The 22,053-nt window shown below is 37.4% G+C and overlaps 1 long non-coding RNA gene across 1 annotated transcript in view; it reads left to right on the top strand.

Annotated features, from left to right (window-relative positions):
• Positions 1-632: 632 nt before the first annotated feature.
• LOC108582922 overlaps positions 633-22,053 on the top strand; it is a 174,414-nt gene continuing 152,993 nt past the window's right edge. Inside the window, exon 1 of the long non-coding RNA XR_002518447.2 lies at positions 633-803. This is a non-coding gene — a long non-coding RNA (uncharacterized LOC108582922). The remainder of the gene's footprint in view (positions 804-22,053) is intronic.

A 22,053-nucleotide genomic window follows, 5' to 3' on the forward strand; every position in this document is an offset into this window, starting at 1 on the left:
CATCCTCCCACATCAAACTCCCGAGTAGCTGAGACTACAGGTGTGTGCCTCCATGCCTAGCTAATTTTTGTACTTTTTATAGAGACATGGTTTCACCATGTTGCCCATGAGAGGTGAAGCCAGCTGGACTTTCTGGGTCGAGTGGGGACTTAGAGAACTTTTCTGTCTAGCTAGAGGATTGTAAATGCACCAATCAGTGCTCTGTGTCTAACTGAAGGATTTTAAATGCACCAATCAGCATTCTGTAAAGTGGACCAATCAGCACTCTGTAAACTGGACCAATCAGCAGGAAGTGGGCAAGGACAAATAAGAGAATAAAAGCTGGCCACGCCAGCCACCAGTGGCAACCCGCTCGGGTCCCCTTCCAGGCTGTGGAAGCTTTGTTCTTTCACTCTTCACAATAAATTTTGCTGCTGCTCACTCTTTGGGTCTGCATTACCTTTATGGCTGTAACACTCACCACGAGGGTCTGTGGCTTCACACCTGAAGTCAGCGAGACCGTGAACCCACTAGGAGGAACAAACAACTCTGGACATGCCACCTTTAAGAGCTGTAACACTCACTGTGAAGGTCTGCAGCTTCACTCCTGAAGTCAGTGAGACCATGAACCCACTGGAAGGAAGAAACTCCAGATACATCTGAACATCTGAAGGAACAAACTCCAGACACACCACCTTTAAGAACTGTAACACTCACCGCGAAGGTCCGCAGCTTCATTCTTGAAGTCAGCAAAACCAAGAACCTACCGGAAGGAAGCAATTCCAGACACATTTTGGTGACCACGAAGGGACAATCACCAAGCGGTGAGTGCCGTCGGACCCCTTTCGCTTGCTATTCTATCCTATTTTTCCTTAGAATTCACTGGCTAAATACCGGGCACCTGTCATGTAGTTAAAAGTGACTAGCGTGGCCACTGGACTAAAAACACAGGTATCAGGCTTTCTGGGAAAGGGCTGTCTAACAACCCCCGACTCTTTGGAGTTGGGAGCATTGGTTTGCCTGCAACCATCTTCCACTTTTCCTGTACTTCTGGGCTGAGCTGAGGGTCGACAGAGAGGAAAGCCATTCAGTCCCAGGGTCCCGACAACAAGTTTGTTGACCCTGCGGCCATGAACAGAACTCTCAAAGTCACGTCACCCTAGCAAGGCTTGCCCATCTATCCTATCTATCCTCACCCTTGCCTCTTGGGTGCTAATGCCTGTCAGACAAACTCCCTCCTGCCTCTCTTCTCTGAGACTAGTCCTGCTTCTAAAATCCACTCCCTGTCTCTGGTGCTTTTCTAGTTTCTCCTATAAGAATGATTTCTAATATAAACTCCAGGACTCCATTCCCTTCTTTAGGGACCTGGGCTCACCAATCAGAAAGACATAATTTTTGCCAAAAGCAAAAATTGTCTGAGGATCCCTCCTCAGACAAGCAGGCCTAAAAAAAGCTATTCCTGAAGCTAGGATATGGGGAGCTTCAGAAATGATAGCCTTCCTATTCACATGATGAGAAGTGAGGACAAAAGGTGTCACTCTTCCAACCCTAGAGATCCATTCCCTCCCTCAGGGTATGGCTCCCCACTTCATTTTTGGGGCATAACATCTTTATAGGACCGGGGAAAGGTCCAGATACTAGCAGGAGAATGCCTGGGACTCTAACATGTTTTCAAGAATGTGTCAGTAAGGGCCACTAAATCTGACATTCCTTGGTCCTCCTTGTGGTCTAGGAGGAAAACTAGTGTTTCTGCTGCTGCGTCGGTGAGTGCAACTATTCAGATCAGCAGGGTCCAGGGACCATTGAGGGTTCTTGGGCAAGAGGTGTTTCTGCTGCTGTGTCAGTGAGCACAACTATTCTGATCAGCAGGGTCCAGGGACTGTTGTGGGTTCTTGGGCAGGGTGGCGGGGTGGGGAGGGGGAGCTGTGGAACAAAACAAACCAAAACCATGGGCAGTTTTTTCTTTCAAATGGAAAATACTCAGGCACCAACAGGCTCACCCTTGAAATGCATCCTAAGCCATTGGGACCAATTTGACCCACAAATCCTGAAAAAGATGCAGCTCATTTTTTTCTGCACTATGGCTTGGCCCCAATATTCTCTCTCTGATGGGGAAAAATGGCCATCTGAGGGAAGCATAAATTACAATACTATCCTGCTGCTTGACCTTTTCTGTAAGAGGGAAGGCCAATGGAGTGAAATACTTTATGTCCAAGCTTTCTTTTCATTGAAAGTGAATCCACAACTATGCAAAGCTTGCAATTTACATCCCACAGGAGGACCTCTCAGCTTACCCCCATATCCTAACCTCCCATAGCTCCCCTTCCTATTAATGATAAGCCTCCTCTAATCTCCCCTGCCCAGAATGAAACAAGCAAAGAAATCTCCATAGGACCACAAAAACCCCCAGGCTATCAGTTATGTCCCCTTCAAACTGTAGGGGGAGGAGAATTTGACCCAACCCAGATACATGTCCCTTCTCCCTCTCTGATTTAAAGCAGATCAAGGCAGAACTGGGAAAGCTTTCAGATGATCCTGATAGGTATATAGATGTCCTACAGGGTCTAGGGCAAACCTTTGACCTCACTTGGATAGATGTCATACTATTAGATCAAATCTTGGCCTTCAATGAAAAGAATGCAGCTTTAGCTGCAACCTGAGAGTTTGGAGATACCTGGTATCTTAGTCAAGTAAATGACAGAATGACAGCCAAAGAAAGGGACAAATTCCCTACTGGTCAGCAAGCCATCCCCAGTATGGATCCCCACAGGGATCTTGACTCAGATCATGGGGACTGGAGTTGCATCTGTTGACCTGTGTTATAGAAGGACTAAGGAGAATTAGGAAGAAGCCCATGAATTATTCAGTGATGCCTGCCATAACTCATGGAAAGGAAGAAAATCTTCTGCCTTCCTTGAGCAGCTATGGGAGGCTTTAAGAAATATATTCCCCTGTCACCTGACTCACTTGAGGGTCAATTGATCCTAAAAGATATGTTTCTTACCCAAGCAGCTGCAGATATCAGGAGAAAGCTCCAAAAGCGAGCCCTGGGCCCCGAACAAAATCTGGAGGCATTTTTAAACCTGGCAACCTTAGTGTTCTATAATAGAGACCAAGAGGAACGGGGCCAAAAGGAAAAGCGAGATCAGAGAAAGGCCGCAGCCTTAGTTATGGCCCTCAGACAAACCAACCTTGGTGGTTCAGAGAGGACAGAAAATGGAGCAGGCCAATTACCTGGTAGGGCTTGTTATCAGTGTGGTTTGCAATGACACGTTAAAAAAGATTGTCCAACAAGAAACAAGCTGCCCCCTCGCCCATGTCCACTATGCTGAGACAATCACTGGAAGGTGCACTGTGCCAGAGGACAAAGTTTCTCTGGGCCAGAAGCCCCCAACCAGATCCAACAACAGGACTGAGGGTGCCCGGGGCAGGTGACAGCTCATGGCATCACTCTCATTGAGCCCCAGGTACGTTTAACCATTGAGGACCAGGAAATTGACTTCCTCCTGGACACTGGCGTGGCTTTCTCAGTGTTAATCTCCTTTCCTGGACAGCTGTCCTCAAGGTCCGTTACCATCTGAGGAATCCTGGGACAGCCTGTAACCAGGTGTTTCTCCCACCTCCTCAGTTGTAATTGGGAGAGTTTGCTACAGATAGTAAGTATGCTTATTTAATCCTACATGCCCATGCTGCAATATGGAAAGAAAGGGAGTTGCTAACCTCTGGGGGAACCCCCATTAAATACCACAAGGAAATCATGGAGTTATTACATGCAGTGCAAAAACCCAAGGAGGTGGCAACAGCGGCAAAAGCGGCTGACAGAGGCAGGGAAAGACCAGCAGAGAGACAAAGAAAAGAGACAGAAAGAGAAAGACAGGAAGTCAAAGAGAAGGAGACAGAAACAAAGAAGACATCAAAGAGAGAAGGGAGAGAAAGGAAGAGACAGACAAAGAAGAAGTCAAAGAGAGAGAAAGAGATATAAATAGTAAAGAAAAAACAGTGTACCCTATTCCTTTAAAAGCCAGGGTAAATTTAAAACCTATAACTGATAACTGAAGGTCTTCTTTGTAACCCTATAATGCTCCAATACCACCTTGTTGTCAGTGTAAACAACAGCATAGCTGGAAAGCACTGAGGCCACTGGCAACCCATAGCCTTCCTATCAAAAATCATTAACCCAGCAGGTTTCCTAACAGGGGATCTACATCTTAATGAATTACCATACAAAGGTCTGACCAGACCTAGGAGGAACTCCCTTCAGGACAGGATGATAGATGGTTGCCCCCAGGCGATTAAGGGAAAAAGACACAATGGGTATTCAGTAAGTGATAAGGAAACTCTTGTAGAAGCAGACTTAGGAAAATTGCCCAATAATTAGTCTGCTCAAATGTGCCAGCTGTTTGCACTCAGCCAAACGTTAAAGTACTTACAGAATCAGGAAGGAGCCATCTATACCAATTCTAAGTTAATATGGACTGAACGAGGTCTTATTAATAGCAAAGAATAATTGAAATCCCAAACTTACAAGGTTTTCAACAAAAGTAAAGTTTGCTAAAAGTTAACAGTGTAACACATATTATCCTACTGCCACACACTCTCAAAGGATTTCTCAGACAGTTTACCAGAAATAACAGAATCTATCCTTACTCTACAATCCCAAATAGACTATTTGGCAGCAGTGACTCCCCAAAACTGCCAAGGCCTAGACCTCCTCACTGCTGACAAAGGAGAACTCTGCACTTTCTTAGGGGAAGAGTGTTGTTTTTACACTAACCAGTCAGGGATAGTATGAGATGCCACCTGGCATTTACAGGAAAAGGCTTCTGAAATCAGACAACACCTTTCAAACTTTTATACCAACCTCTGGAGTTTGGCGACATGGCTTCTCCCCTTTCTAGGTCCCATGACAGCCATCTTGCTATTACTCGCCTTTGGGTCCTGTATTTTAATTTTTTTTATGATTATACTTTAAGTTCTAGGGTACATGTGCACAATGTGCAGGTTTGTTACATACGTATACATGTGCCATGTTGATGTGCTGCACCCATTAACTCATCATTTACATTAGGTATATCTCCTAATTCTATCCCTCCCCCCTCCCCTCCCCACAATAGGCCCCGGTGTGTGATGCTCCCCTTCCTGTGTCCAAGTGATCTCATTGTTCAATTCCCACCTGTGAGTGAGAACATGCGGTGTTTGGTTTTCTGTTCTTGTGATAGTTTGCTGAGAATAATGGTTTCCAGCTGCATCCATGTCCCTACAAAGGACATGAACTCATCATTTTTTATGACTGCATAGTATTCCATGGTGTATATGTGCCACATTTTCTTCATCCAGTCTGTCACTGATGGACATTTGGGTTGATTCTAAGTCGTTGCTATTGTGAATAGTGCCGCAACAAACATACATGTGCATATGTTTGTCATACACAACAAACATATGTGTGTCTTTATAGCAGCATGATTTATAATCCTTTGGGAATATACCGAGTAATGGAATGGCTGGGTCAAATGGTATTTCTAGTTCTAGATCCTTGAGGAATTACCACACTGTTTTCCACAATGGTTGAATTAGTTTACAGTCCCACCAACAGTGTAAAAGGGTTCCTATTTCTCCACATCCTCTCCAGCACCTGTTGTTTCTTGACTTTTTAATGATTGCCATTCTAACTGGTGTGAGATGGTATCTCATTGTGGTTTTGATTTGCATTTCTCTGATGGCCAGTGATAACGAGCATTTTTTCATGTGTCTGTTGGCTGAATGAATGTCTTCTTTTGAGAAGTGTCTGTTCATATCCTTTGCCCACTTTTTGATGGGGTTGTTTTTTTCTTGTAACTTTGTTTGAGTTCTTTGTAGGTTCTGGATATTAGCCCTTTGTCAGATGAGTAGATTGCAAAAATTTTCTCCCATTCTGTAGGTTGCCTGTTCACGCTGATGGTAGTTTCTTTTGCTGTGCAGAAGCTCTTTAGTTTAATTAGATCCCATTTGTCAATTTTGGCTTTTGTGGCCATTGCTTTTGGTGTTTTAGACATGAAGTCCTTGCCCATGCCTATGTCCTGAATGGTATTACCTAGGTTTTCTTCTAGGGTTTTTATGGTTTTAGGTCTAACATTTAAGTCAAGCTGCAGATGGTCTTACAAATGGAACCCCAAATGAGCTCCACTAACAACTTCTACCAAGGACCCCTGGACCAACCTGCTGGCCCTTTCACTGACCTAAAGAGTTCCCTTCTGCAGGACACTACAACTGCAGGAACCCTTCTTTGCCCCTATCCAGCAGGAAGTAGCTAGAGTGGTCATCACCCAATTCCCAACTGCAGTTGGGATGTCCTGTTTAGAGGGAGGATTAAGAGATGAAACCAGCTGGACTTCTTGGGTTGAGTGGTGACTTGGAGAACTTTTCTATCTACCTAGAGGATTGTAAATGCACCAATCAGTGCTCTGTGTCCAGCTGAAGGATTGTAAATTCACCAATCAACACTCTGTAAAATGGACCAATCAGCACTCTGTAAAATGGACCCATCAGTGATCCGTAAAATGGACCAATCAGCAGGATGTGGGCAGGGATAAATAAGGAAATAGAAGCTGGCCACCCCAGCCAGCAGCAGTAACCTGCTCGGGTCCCCTTCCAGGCTGTGGAAGCTTTGTTCTTTCGCTCTTCACAATAAATCTTGCTGCTGCTCACTCTTTGGGTCCACACCACCTTTATGAGCTGTAACACTCACCACAAGGGTCTGTGGCTTCACTCCTGAAGTCAGCGAGACCATGAACCCACTGGGAGGAACAAATAACTCCAAACACGCCACCACCTTTAAGAGCTGTAACACTCACTGTGAAGGTCTGCAGCTTCACTCCTGAAGTCAGTGAGACCATGAACCCACTGGAAGGAAGAAACTCCAGACACATCTGAACATCTGAAGGAACAAACTCCAGACACACTGCCTTTAAGAACTATAACACTCACCGCGAGGGTCTGCAGCTTCATTCTTGAAGTCAGCAAGACCAAGAACCCACTGGAAGGAACCAATTCTGGACACATCCAGGCTAGTCTCAAACTCCTGAGCTCAAGCGATCTGCCAGCCTCAGCCTCCTAAAATGATGGGATTATAGGTGTGAGCCACCGTGCCTGTTTGTTTTATTTTCTATTTATTTAATTTCTCTTCTGATATTACCTTCTTTTGGTGTTTTCTTTTATTTCAGTATCCTTTCTGTAAAATACTAATATTAAGATAGATGCTTAGCATCTTGGTGTTAGCCTTTCTTCTCTTTTAGTATGCATTTAAGACTCTAAGTTAAGCTGCCCAACACAAGTCCCAGGATGACTTTGAATGCAGCCCAACACAAACCCATAAACTTTCTTAAAACATTTTGAGATTTTTTTTTTTTGCAATTTTTTTTTAGCTCATCAGCTATTGTTAGTGCTAGTATATTGTATGTGTGGCCCAGGACAATTCTTCTTCTTCCAGTGTAGCCCAGAGAAGCCAAAACATTGGACACCCCTGCTCTAAGTGCTCCTATAAGTTACTGTTTCAATACATAGATCCGATATTGGTGTGTACAGTTTTACAGTAATTTATTTCAAAACTTTCTTATTGTCTTCTAAGATGTCTTTTCTGATATGTAGGTTATTTAGAAAATGACTTTTCATATTAAATACATATGAACATTTTCTAATATTTTTCTTTTGATTTCAAGTAGAATTAAATTATAATCGGAGAGAAAACTCCCTGTTATTTCAATATTTTGCTATTTTTAAAGGTGTTCTGTATTGTATACCATATGATCATCCTTTTTATCAATTTTTGCAAAATGTTTCCTACATATGTACCTAAAATAATGCTTTGCTATGTTATGTTTTTGGTAGGTAGCATTCTATGTCTATATCAAGGAAATACATTTTTAAAATTTTGTCTTTATCAATTTGCTCTTTACATACTCTGCAATTATTCAATAACAATTTTTACTCTTATTGTGAATTTGTCTATCTCTCCTTTAAGTTCTATTAAATTCTGGCTTGTATAATTTAAATCCCTATTATTAAGTACAGATAAGTGCATATTATTATCTTCCTGGAGAAGTGGCAAAACATTATCATTATGAAGTGACTCTTCTTGTTTTAAATAAAGATTGTGCCTAAAAGCCTATTTTTTCAAGTATTAAGAAAGCTTCATCAGCTTTCTTTTGGTGACTCATGGTATAATTTTACATCCCTTTATGGTGAAACTTTCCACACTCATATATTAGAATGTTTCTGTGTAAACAATAGAAAGCTGCTTTCTTGCCGCTGTTATTTTTAAACAGTATTCAATTGAATAAGTTACAAAAGCTAACCAACAATTTGGAGCTGAACAAGGTGTGTTTTAAGTCAGTCTGTGCTGTAGTAATGGGTTCGTTGTATATAATGTAGCTACATGTTTCTTCTGTAGCTGCTGTGGGATTTCCCAAAATCTAGATCTTGAAGAACTTATCTGAATTTGTTAAGCACTAGAGGTTTTAGAATGCTGTCAGCAGAGGTCTATGTCTGTTAATATTTTGTTACATGTTTGCTTGAGAAAGCTTGGTTAAATAGTATCCTATATTTGCTAATTACTGATTTCTGTTATTCCTGGAAAAAATTGAACAATTGAAAGAAAAATAAGAAGTAGGAGGAGGTGAAGGAGGAATAAAAGGAGTCATATATATATATATATATTTTTTTAAGATACCATTCTCGGGAGAACCTTTCTAAGAGGGACTTCAACAAGAATAGTCTGCTGAACATGTTAGTATACATGGGTAGGTCATAAAGTAATCAATTAAATTGTGGTATTTATTATTTTTAAGATCTTAAATGTATTACTTTGTGAGATGCAGTGTATTTTCCCATATCTTGCAATACCTCAGGATGCAACTGATGCAGAATTTTTTGCTCCTTAGCTCAGCTAATCTGGGTTCTTTTCTCATGACCAGGAAGAATTAGGCATGTGGACGCATTGAAGGGTTATGAGTGTGGAATTTATTAAGTGAAAGGAAAGCTCTCAGCAAAGACAGGGGGTCCTGTAAGCAAGTTTCCAACTCCCAAAATGAATACCAGGGCCACCACATGAGCTGAAGAGGCCAGGCTTCTCCCCTGCATAGGGTACAAATTCCTGGTGACTCCGCCCCATTCCCGCAGTGCATGTGGGCCTCCAGTCTATGGTGGGCATGCCCAGGCAAGCCCTCTGTGCAGGTTCCCTTATCTATACAAAATATCTGGTGTATAGATATCTGGAAGGTGGGTTGGAGATTCTCTAGGGAACCTTCTCTATGTGCCTAGACCTTTGTCTGCCTCCTGCCTGTACTAATTTGATAATTTTAAAGCATGGAACAGGACCTTTAGACATTTGTAGAAGACTCTGTGTCTAAGGAAGGTGGTTATGCTTTACTAAATTTTAGGTTGGATGTCCTTCACCTTCTGGAGTTTTATATATATGTAAACCTGGAGATCAAGCATTGGGCTGAGTTTTACAGATTTTTCTTTGGTGTTTGATCAGAATTCTAACCAAAGTATCTACACATTTCATTATATAAATTTTTATGTTAGAGATTCATTTAAGAATACAAATTACCTGAAATAACAGCTTAAATTAAGTGATAAATTTACTAGTTACGTGAATATAATTATATCAGGTATTGAATATAAAAGGAACTGGAATTTTGTTTTCTTTGTAAATGGTACTTACTACCATTCTAAATTATTAGAGATACTCGGAATGTCGATGAAAAACCGGGCCGGTCGCGGTGTCTCACGCCTGCACTTTGGGAGGCCAAGGTGGGCGGGTCATGAAGTCAGGAGACCAAGACCATCCTGGCTAACAAGATGAAACCCCGTCTCTACTAAAAATACAAAACATTAGCCGGGCGTGGTGGTGGGCGCCTGTAGTCCCAGCTACTCCGGAGGCTGAGGCAGGAGAATGGCCTGAACCCGGGAGGCAGAGCTTGCAGTGAGTGGAGATGGTGCCACTGTACTCCAGCCTGGGTGACAAAGCGAGACTCTTGTCTCAAAGAAAAAAAAAAAACCATATTAAGCATTATTAGTATTATATTGTTTCAGGGCATCTGATTATCTGACTGTCCTAGATTGAGTTCCAGTAGCCTTTTGAGAGAAACAGAGACAGATTTAGATGATTTTTAAAGCTCAATACACATTTTAACCACAAGTCACTATTAATCATTAAAAATAAAAATTAGTCCTTTATTTGGATGCAAATTCATGCAGCACACAAAAAGACTGGAAAATGCAGATTAGATAAAAGGGAACAGTCTTAGTATGCAAGACACAAAAGGTGTTGAGCACAAGGGAAGCAGGAAATCAGAGTGAAAACACAATAATACCCCAGGAAACTGAGAGAAACCTTACTTAGAATGTTGGGTATTTCATAACACTTGTCATACTGACTTGAGTCAGCTTGATCTAAATCTCAAAGGACAAGGTAACCTCAGCTAATATCTGGGCTAAGTTTTGACTAATTTTCTAAAACATCTATTATCTTGTTTACTTGCCTAAAATTCTCCAAGGAGTTCAAGTTGTACAAGTTTTAGTTATTTAATGTGATAATTTATAGGATGAACTGTTTTAAAAATGGGAAAAATATTATATAGAATGGGAACATATGACTTATGAGATTTTAACAGATTAATAACTCTTTCAGGACAAGTTTGTATTAAAAGTTCCTTTTATTCTCATTTATAAATGCCAGAAAGTATATCTCACCAGATCTCATTCCAGAGCAGGACTAAAAAGAAGGTTATAGTCCACACCTTGTGTAAATGCTGCAGCAACAAACATATACACAGTTGAGACCATGTTCTCAGGTATTTGGAAAAAAATTTCCATAGAGAAAAGTAATTGTGAATGAAATAAATTCATTTCTTTCTCAGAAATATATATATCTTAGATTGTAAAATACTAAAGTACAGCACATGTGCAATAAATTATATGTGTATAGCCTGATACATTTTGCCAAACTGAATATATCAAACAACTGGTAAATTTTCATATACAAAAAAAATTCTGTTAAAGTGATTCAGATTGCATTGACTTCACAGACCAGTGTGGGAATGATAGGCATTTTTACATCATTGAATCCTTCAATTCATGAACATTGCGTATTTCTTTATTCAATTATACTGTACCTTATGTAGCAAAGTTAATTTTAGTTTTCTTTGGACAGATATGACACATTGTTTATTAGATAACAATTAGATACCTAGTTTCTAATTATGTATGGTTTTAAATGACATTTTTCAAAATTTAATTTTCTAATTTTTGGTAGGGTATATAGGAATCCTTTTATCATACTTGTTCACCTTGTCAGGTTCACATACTAATTCACATAGGTTATTTATAGAATTGTTTTTATTTTCTGTGTACAATCATTTGTGAATAGTGGCTTATTTCTTTTCTTTTTGCTTTATTTTACTGGCTAGATAATAATACATGTTGTCTTTACCAATCTCAGGTAGAAAATCACACAGTGAAATAATTCGATAAATGACATGAAGTTTGTTGTAACTAGCCTATTGCATGCAGTTAGGAGAAGTGCAAAAAGGGGATACTGAGTTGAGAGACAAGCAGAAGATCATGGATTTTGCAGCCCATACTAATTAGGTTTCCCTTGTAAATGCAGGGCAATTTGTTCATAATATAGCTAAATGGAGTCCACGATCTTGATTTTAGTAGTTCTACAATCTTTATTAATTAAGAGAATATTAAAACTCAAAAACTAAACATTCATCCTAGCTAATAAAGTTAAGAAAAGGAAATAAAAGTGTACATATTAGAAGAAAAAATTAAATTATCTGTGTCCACAGATGATAAGATTGTGCATGAAGAAAATCCGAAAGAACTGACTGACCCCCAAACTTCTTGAGCTAGTAAGCAATTATAGCAGGGTTGTAGGGTACAAGGTTAATATATGAAAGTTAATTACTTTCCTACATACTAGCAGCAGACCAGTGGAATTTGAAATTAAAAACATGATTTCATTTATATTAGTATCCCCTAAAATGAAATACTTAGGTAAAAATCTAACAAATATACACAAGATCTGTATAAGGAAAACTACAGAATTCTAATGAAGGAAATCGAAGAACTAAATAAATATAGGAATATTCCATATTTATAGATATGAAGAATTCATATTGTTAAAATGTCATTTCTTCTCGACTTGATCTTTAGTTTCAACTCAATCCTAAGAAAAATGTCAACAAGTTATCTTGTGGATGTCAACAGATTCTAAAGTTTATATGGAAAGCAAAAGACCCAGAATAGCCAACACAACATTGAAAGGGAAGAACAAAGCTGGAGGACTGACACTACCCAACTTTAAGGCAGGTTAGAAAGCTATAGTAATTGAGACATATAGTACTAGAGAAAGAAGAGACAAATAGATCAGTGGAACAGGACAGTCCAGAAATAGACTAAAGGAAACAGAGTTAAATATACTTTGGTAAAGATGAAAGGCAGTACAACAGAGCAAAGATAGTTTTGTAAAACAAATAGTGCTGGAACAAGTAAATGTCTACATAATTGATAAATAATTGATAAGGTAAACTTCATTAAAATTAAAACTTCTGTGAAAGACAATGTCAACAGAATGAGAAGACAAGCCACAGATTGGAAGAAAATATTTTTAGAAGACATATGATAAAAGACTGCTATTCAAAATATGCAAAGAAATCTTGAAACTCAACAATAAGAAAACAAACAACCTGATTATAAAATGGGTCAAAGACCTTAACAGACACATCATCAAAGAAGATATGCAGATGAAAAATAAGCATATGAAAATATTGCCCACATCATATCACATTATGGAAACACAAATTTAAACAGCAATGAGATACCACTACATACCTAATAGAATGGCCAAACCCCAGAATGCTGATAACACCAAATGCTGCCAAGGATGTAGACTCTCAAGAACTCTTATTTTTTGCTGGTAGGAATGCAAAATAGTACATTCATTTTTGGAAGAAAATGGCAGATTTTTGCAAAATAAAACATACTCTTGTTGTATGACACAGCAATTGAACTCCTTCAAATCTACTCCCAAATAACTAAAAACATGTCCACATAAAAATCGGATCATGAATGTTTACAGAAGTTTTATTCATAATTGCTAAACCTTAGAATCAACCATGATATCTTTCAGTAGGTGAATGGATAAAAAAAGTCTGGCACATCCAGACACTGGAATGCTATACAGGTTTAAAAAGAAATGAGCTATCAAGCTATGAAAACATAGGGAGGAATCTTAAATACACATTACCAAGTGAAAGACACCAATATGAAAAGGCTACATACTGTATAATTCCAAATATATGACACTCTGGAAGAAGCACTACTTTGAAAACAATGAAAAGATTAGTGGCCTTCAGTTTTGGGAGGATGGGGATAAATAAGTAGGGCACAGGATAATTTTTAGGGCATTGAACATACACTTATGATACTATTATGATAGATGCATGCCATTATTCATTTTTCCAAACCTATGGAATACACAACTGCAAGAGTGAAGCCTAATGTAAACTATGGACAAGGGGTGGTTATGATGCATCAATGTAGATTTATCAATTATAATAAATGTAGCACTCTATTGGGGAAATGTTGATAGTGGGGAAGACTATGCATGTGTTCAGGGAGTGGGTATATCGTAAATCTCAGTATATTCCCCTTAATTTTGTTGTAAATCTAAAACTTCTCTAAAAAAATAAGATCTTTTTAAAAAGTGAACATTTAATAACATATTAACTTTATTGAGGGCATAGAATTTCCATATCCTTCATTACTGCCTCCCCACTTCTTAACAAGGTGCCTGATGCAATATTAGCATTCAATAAATACTTAAGAATGAATGATAAATGAATGTGAAATGAGAAAAATAAAGTGGAGGCTATGTTTTCCCATTCCTAGGCCTGATATGTTTTTTCCATATAAATAGTCAAAGTCAGACATTTAGCTTTCTTCCTAAGCCTTTTCTTAATTGAAGCTGACATCTCTGCTTGGCATATTTATATTACTTCTTTAAGAGTTTCTCGTGTTTTGTTTATTTTGTTGTGATACAGAGTCTCACCCTGTTGCCCAGGATGGGGTGCAGCAGTGGCAAAAACATGGCTCACTGAAGCCTTGACCTCCTAGGCTCAAGCAATCCTCCCACCTCAGCTTCTCAAGTACCTGGGACTACTGGCATGCTCCACCATGCTCGGCTATTTTTAAGGGTGTTTTGTTTTGTTTTGTTTTGTTTTAGAGAGAGACAAGGTCTTACTATGTTGCCCAGGCTAATCTCAAACTCCTGGGTAAAAGCAAACCTCTGACCTCGGCCTCCCAAAATGCTGTGTTAACAGGTGTGAGCCATCGCACCTGGCCTCATGTTTTTTTACCACCAGCTGTTAATTCACAAGATCATCATTCAAGTTTAATATCTCAATTCATTTATATCTGCAATATGTAAGCTAATTTCCAAATACTTCTTACTTCCTAATATATACCAACATGTATGAAAGCACATTTCTATTGATTGGTCCAGTTCACCCAGAGAAAGATGCCCTGGATCCTTTGATAATTTTAGACAGAGTGCAACTTTTGGTATGTAACCCACACAATACTTTTGATTCTCAATGGTTTCCAATCCTTTTTATTTTGATTCCTGTTCCTTTTTCTTTCTTTCTTTCTTTCTTTTTTTTTTTTTTTTTTTTTCAATTGAGACATAATCTCACTCTGTCGCCCATGCTGGAGTGTAGTTGCGTGATCTCGGCTCTGCAACCTCTGCCTCCCGGGTTCAAGCAATTCTGTTCCTCAGCCTCCCTAGCAGCTGGGATTATAGGTTGTTTTTAATTTAAGCAAAACAGTTTGATTGTTAGAAAGAGGACTTCTCACTCAATATTCTAAACTGCTGCATCTAACTTTATCATAATCACTGCAACTCTGTGACATATTTATTCAATTATCAATAGAATTCAATTCCAATATTTAATGCAACCCCAGATATATCCAATTCTAGGTAAACTATACAACTATTGTGCATGTATGTGTGTGTGTGTACACATAGGTATGTGTATATATTTCTTTATTCAGTCACCTAAATTTCAACATATGTGGTAGCTTGCCTTGTTCATTAGCCACTTGATAATACGGATATAGAGATGTGTTAATTTGCTGAGGAGACACTGAGGTACAGAGGAGTTGGGTGCTATGTCCATGCATAAAATAGCTTATTCTTGGAGTCAACTTCAGTTTTAACAATTTCTTGTCCAACTCTCTTTCTGTTTCAGCTTCTGAAAGGCCCATAATGTCGTAACCATTGATGTGAAATGGATATCAAGATAAAACTCCATTATCTAATAACCTAAAAATATAAACCATTTTTCAGAAGCTAAATGCATTAAGTAGTCTTATAAATTATTAATCTCTAAGGAACATTAAAAAAGAACACTAAGACTTTTAAAATACTTTGTGCCAGAAAAAGTTGTTTTGAGCTCTTCTATTAATCCATCCACCTTAATCTTTTAAACAAGAGATAATCATTCATCTGTTCATTCATCAATATCTATGATTGCAGATTCAATCATGGAAAAGCCTGTCTTTTGTTTTTTGGGTAACTTTAAGCTGATGGGGTAAATGAGGTATGCATATAAATAACACTGTTGCAGGACATCTCACGTTAAAGATTAAAAATTGCACGTATAAAGTAAAAATGAAAGTTGAAGACAATAATTAAAAAAATTAAGAATGGTTTCCCGAAAAAGAAAATGTTTGATGTGGTTCTGAAAGAAAGAACCAAACTAAAAATTCCAGCAAAGGGGAAAAAACATAGTAAGCAGAGAGAGTCTCTAAGTAAAGTCACATCAGCAAAAATACAAGCATTCCATTTCCAGAGTTTTTGTTTCAATATGTCTAGAGTCGGGCCTGAGAATTTTCATACCTAACAAGTCATGGTGCTGCTGGTCCAAAGATTACCCTTAGGGAAGAATTGCTCCAAAGTAGGTTTTCCCTTGGTGTGGTCAGATGGCTGCTGGGAATCCTGGGACTACCCTGTTTGTTGGTATCTGGATCACATGCCCAGCCCAGACTAATCATTAAAGCCTGGATGTTCCAGATGGTCAGGCTTGGATCATATGCTAAGCCCTGTATCTGGAGACAAGGTCACATGGACTGAGGAAAGCAAAGACCCACAAAGGATATTTTGGATGCTATTACAGAAGAAGGCTGGGGGGCAGCACTGGGCAAACACAAACATCACCTATTCACCAATGTCCTCTAATTCACAGCTCGACTTTGATTTGAAGAGTAGGATGGTTAAGGACATCAGAAAGAATTCCACAGAGAAAAGGGTCGAAACAGAACATGCAAAACCACAAAGGTAAAAATAATCAAGGTGGGGTGTGAGATATATTGTTCCAAAGTAATTTATTATCTACTTAAAAAAGAAACTATGCCATTTCTGACAACATGAATTAATCTGGAGGACATTATGCTAAGTGAAATAAGCCAGGTACAGAGAGACAAATACTGCATGGCTTCTCTTATACGTGGAATCTAAAGTGATGAAACACATAGAAGCAGAGAGTAGAATGGTGATTACAGGGGACTAGAAGGAAGGAGAAATGGGGGTGTGAGTGAGAAGGTACAAAGTTTCAGTTATGTAAAATAAACATCTGACAATCTGTACAACATAGATTACATGCCTGGTGATTAGCAATATTATAATTAATAATATTGTATTAAATGCTTTAAAATTTGCTAAGAAGGTAGATCTTATGTCAAGTGCTCATACCCCAAAAAGAAAAAAATAAATTTGTTTTTAGAAACAGCAATAAATGGGGCTGGGGGAAATTTGTGAAGATACTGGATAAGATTATGGCATTGATAATGACAATGGTCTGATGGCCTCACAGGTATACACCTATCTCCAAACACATTATATTGTATATGCTAAATATTTACGGCTTTAGAACATCAATCATACCTTAACAAAGCAGCTACAACTTTATTATTTAAGTGGGGAAGCTTTTAGGAATTAAACGGAGCATCATTAACAACAACATCAGGACAATAGGTGAAACCAGAAACTGTCCTATACAAACCAGAACTTATGGTTATCTCAATCATGGATTTTGGGGGAGTGGAGAGAATTAAAACTAAAAATATCTGCTGGAACCTGTTCAAAAAGAAAACAATGTCTTGCTGAGTGGTTTAGAATTTGTGTTCTGGCCAAAGCACTTTCATCGTCATTCCTATGTTATAGATGGGGTTAGTGAAGTGAGAGAATTATTGCTCATAGGCATGTCAGAGTAGGCATTGATGTAACCTAGAGGATATCTATGTTTAACCACTTAGATGACTTTGACACTAGACTTCAGCCTTTAAGCTTCTCTGATTTATATTTTAAATATAAATGTCTTAGAGTCAGAGACTGTCAATGGGGTTTGATGGGCCATTTTGGGCCATTTTGATTATTTATAGTTTTTTGATAATTAATTTGCGTAAACATTTATTTTTATCAGCATATTTAATTAGTTTGACCACAATCTGAATCCTGAGGAACAAAGTGAAAAAATTTTAAATCCTTTAGATGACTTACCTGAGCTCAATTTCCATCATGGCAAAATCTATTTGTCCTCCGGGCCCTATGGTCATTATATATACACCTGCTTATATCCTAGACAGCATTTTAAAGCTATTTTCATTGAATAGTATATGATACTAAGTGCACTCATGTTAATATATAATCACAAAATTTTTTGTTATTACTCTCTCTATATATATATATCCCTGTCAATAATAACTTTAAGTGACTGGAAACTTTACTGAAATGTGGCGTTTTGACTTCAAAATGTAATGGTGTCCCTCATAACTTGGAAGAGTATATACATTTTCAAGACCCTTCAATGTATAAAAAACCACAGTGATTGAGAGGAAACTACTGCTATTTATTTGCAAATTACTTGCTGAAAATGTAGTTTAGTATCAACGTGTTGCACAGCTGAAGAAGGGCAGCATTCACTTTGTGTTCTATGTGAGTAGAAATCACATAATCGTACAACATGGTTGATCCTCAGTTACATTCAAAATTTCCCAAAAGGTATAGCTCTTTATTGCAGATGCTGGGTTCTTTTTGGTTTTTACATTTTATTAGTCACTGTTACAACAAAATGTTCTTTATAAAGCTTTTTATAAATCTAGAAAATAGTCTTCCTTGGCAAAAATGATTTCTGCTAGTCTAAGTGGAGCCTGCTCTAAGAACCCTGGATGTCGATCTGAATTATTTCATAAGCATCCTTTCCAGAAACCCATTGACAAAAGTCCCAGAATGCCTGGATGGCCCTGAGAGCACAGTCTCCCCATGAGACTGTGAAAAAGTTATTCATTTTTACAGCATTAACTTCAGAAGTTATAGGAAAAGACATTTTCTTCTTTGGACTCACAGTTAGCTATACAACAACAATAGATAGAAAGCTCCCATTTGCGGGCGGAGGAGTGTCCCACCAGCAAAAAAAAAAAAAAAAAAAAATGCGCGTGGAGGAAAAAAAATACAAAACAATACAACATACTAAAGCACACTTGAATTTTGAGCCTGTGAAAACTTAGTGTCCAAACACAGGTAAAATGATTTCCAAATAAATTGACCATCTGAGGGATATTTTCCACACATTTTAGTGCTATTGGAAATGGATAATTTGAGAACAAGTGGGGAAAACAAAGGAATAATTCTTTAAGCAGGCATGTTCTCTTGTAATCTTGTCCTTGTGAAAAACTGCCCGCAAGCATATTTAAGGGCTTATTGTTCTATTTTCTGTGTGTATGAGGTATGATCACGCATCTGGGGAATGAGTTATAGAATGGAAAATGTTCCCTGGCCTGAGACTACAGACAGAGCTGTTCCGGCATTGCTTTGGCTCAGTGACAACATGTTAAAATTCCTCTTACTGCAGCAATGGTGGAGTCTCAATTTTTCTCAAACAACAAGATAAAAATTATTCTAGTTTGCACACTTTTCTTCATCGATTTTATGTTTGACCAAAAAATCACAAAAGCAACTTGTATATTCAATTATATAATAATTTTTAAACATTATTTCTAAATGTATTTATTTGCCTCTAAATGCTATTCAATATCTAGCTAAGCAAACAAGTAAAACACATGTGAATATTTGTATCACTGTCCAAAAGACATAGATGAGCAGCAAGGAAATAAATGCCATGACGTTTTACTTGGCTACAGGTTTGTTGATTGTGGACAGATGTTTAATAGGTTTTCATTTTCTTTCCTTTTTTAAAAAAATAATACTATGTCTCAATTATTTGGAGATGATTTATCCAGTTGTCAACACCTTTAATCTAATTTCCTAAAGCTTGGTGTAGATTGTTACTGGGTGGTGTTACCAGGTAGTGTGTAGAAAAGCATGAGGAAGTTTCAGCATAAATCTGCTAGTTTTCTATTGTTACTAACTTGAGTAACTTTAGTGGAAGAGAAAAATATGCATGTACTGACACATTTATGAAAATGGTATATTGTAATATGTCTCAATAGTGAATTGATTTTTTGTAACTGTTAGTTTCTAAAATACTCTAGAGATCCTATTTTGTTTTATTTAGACATGCTTTTCAAAAATTGCTTAGACAAAATGTTAATTTTCATCAGGTTTGTCAAAAACAGCTCACTTTCTTCTACTTGGAATGCTGCTTTCTTGGTTTCTGGAAAATGTTTCTTCATTAATATATTTCTTGAGATATGTTAATTTTAATAAAATTAAATTTAAAAATGCAAATTTAATTTTAAGAAATTTTAAATAATTTTTAAAAATAGAAAAAAGAATTGAAAATAATTTTATCATGTAAACCTCATCCTTTTGCATTTCACATCAGACATATTATCATAGTGTGATGCCTGGAACATTTTAAGAATACTTTGGAATTAAAAAATTTATTTGCTAGGAAAATTTATTTTTTACTTTATTTATTTATTTATTTATTTATTGAGACGGAGTCTCAGTCTTTTGCCCTCACCCAGGCTGGAGTGCAAACAATGGTGCATTCTTGGCTCTCTGCAGCCTCCACCTCCTGGGCTCAAGCAATCCTCCAATCTCCGCTTCCCGAGTAGCTGGGACTACAGGTGTGCACCACCATCCCCAGCTAATTTTCTTTGTGCGTGTGTGTGTGTGTGTGTGTGTGTGTGGAAGTGGGATTTCGCCGTGTTGCCCAGGCTGGTCTTGAAGTCCTGGGCTCACGTGATCCACTGTCTCAGCCTCCTAATATACTGGGATTACAGGCATGAGCCATCGCACCCAGTTGGAAATTTTAAATTTCTATAGCATTTACACAAACTTACGAAACAAGAGAACTCTAATTTTCTAAAATCAAGAGCTAACTTGAAAGCAAAGAGAAAACTATTTATTGTTTGCAAAAATTGTAATAATGTTTGACTGTGGTATGATTAACAGAATTGAGTAATGAATTAGCTTATGTTAGATGATTTTGCATAATTATTTACCCTGCTGTTTTACTGGTTTGTTTTACTTTACATAATATGATAATTAAAACAGTGATTTGACAGTATCTTTTAAAATTTATGTATTTGGCTAACCACTAGCTTGTATCTTAATCTAAAAGACCCTGTATTGACGTTCTCTTTGGTCATAAATTCTCCTTAATTTATTAGATTACTAAGTTTGAAATATCGACATTAAATTTCATAAGCTGAAACATTAAGGAGGTAATTTTTTTCTCTCTCTAGGTAGTTTTTGAAGGTGGGGAAATTGTATGAAACCAGTCTCTGTGACTGATCAACCTGTACTTCTCTGGTTTGCATATGTAATAGATGTCCTCTTAAAATAATATGCATGTAAAATATAGCACATTTTTAATAGAAAGACGTGTTCTAATATTTACTTTGTGTTTCAAATTATGTTAAACTGTAACATCTCTCTTATTTCTTTTTTCTTTTTCTCTTATTTTTTCTTTAGGCTTGCTCTCCTTTTTTAAATTGTATGTGTAATATCAGCTGTATGGGGGTTTGAAAAAGTCAGGTTAATATTGAACAATTTCACCATTAAAAACAAGAAAGAAACCCTGGATGCTTCTCAGTCTTTGGTAACAGAAAAACTTGCAGCATTTTTATTTTTTAGGGAAAGAGTCATGAACTCTGTTTTGTAGGTAACCTGGAAAAAGGTGTTTTTTTAAATAAATGGTCAAGACAGGGACATTAGGTCACTGACATCAATGCCTATTTGCATTACTTTTGTGAAAAAAAATGTTGATACCAAAATTGGCACATAATCCACAAAAAGTCAAACAATTTAATATTTTGATGTGTGCTACAGCGGTGATGAATAATTTGAGTTTGTCCACATTACCAAAATAATAATAAATCCTTCAAAAATATTAATGTATTAGATATCTTTCTGGGTTTTAAGATTGTGTTTCCTTTTAGTGCACTAGCAATCATGTAGATTTATTCATTCATATTTGTGTTTACCTATAAGACCTCTATATAATATTGTTCATAGTAAAGTATATTTTGCATCTTTTTTTCTTACAAATATTGAGCAACAGCAAATTCTTTTAAGTGTGTGCATTTTTAAAGTATAAAGCCATGATTAATCTCTTTCTCAAACTTGTCTTAATTTTGTGCAAAATTCAAATGTGTATCTGGATTTCACAATAGCATTCCTTTTACCTCATTCTGTCAGGTCAAACCTTGTACAAACTAACTCCTTTCCTTAGCTTCAAAATATTAAAACTCAAATGACTCTAGATAGTACTATAGGTCATTTACTAATTATATATACAAACATAGTCGTTATTTTTTAAAGCAGAACTTCCATGAGCTTCTGTTTCTGGTTGAGAATTAAATCTGTGTATCATTTGATATTGCAAAGTCAGAAATGATGTTATATTCTCTATAATTTAGACTATCTCATTAGATGTAAAACTGTCTTTAACATTTGTTAATCTAATTATCTGCTTTGTCAAAATATGTAGTGGTCAGTCTACTTTTATGTGTAGTTTTTGGTGATGTTACTTCCTACCTCCCTCATTGTGTTTATAATAAATG

Source organism: Papio anubis, chromosome 15 (assembly GCF_008728515.1).
Source record: "Papio anubis isolate 15944 chromosome 15, Panubis1.0, whole genome shotgun sequence".
Classification (NCBI taxonomy): Eukaryota; Metazoa; Chordata; class Mammalia; order Primates; family Cercopithecidae; genus Papio; species Papio anubis.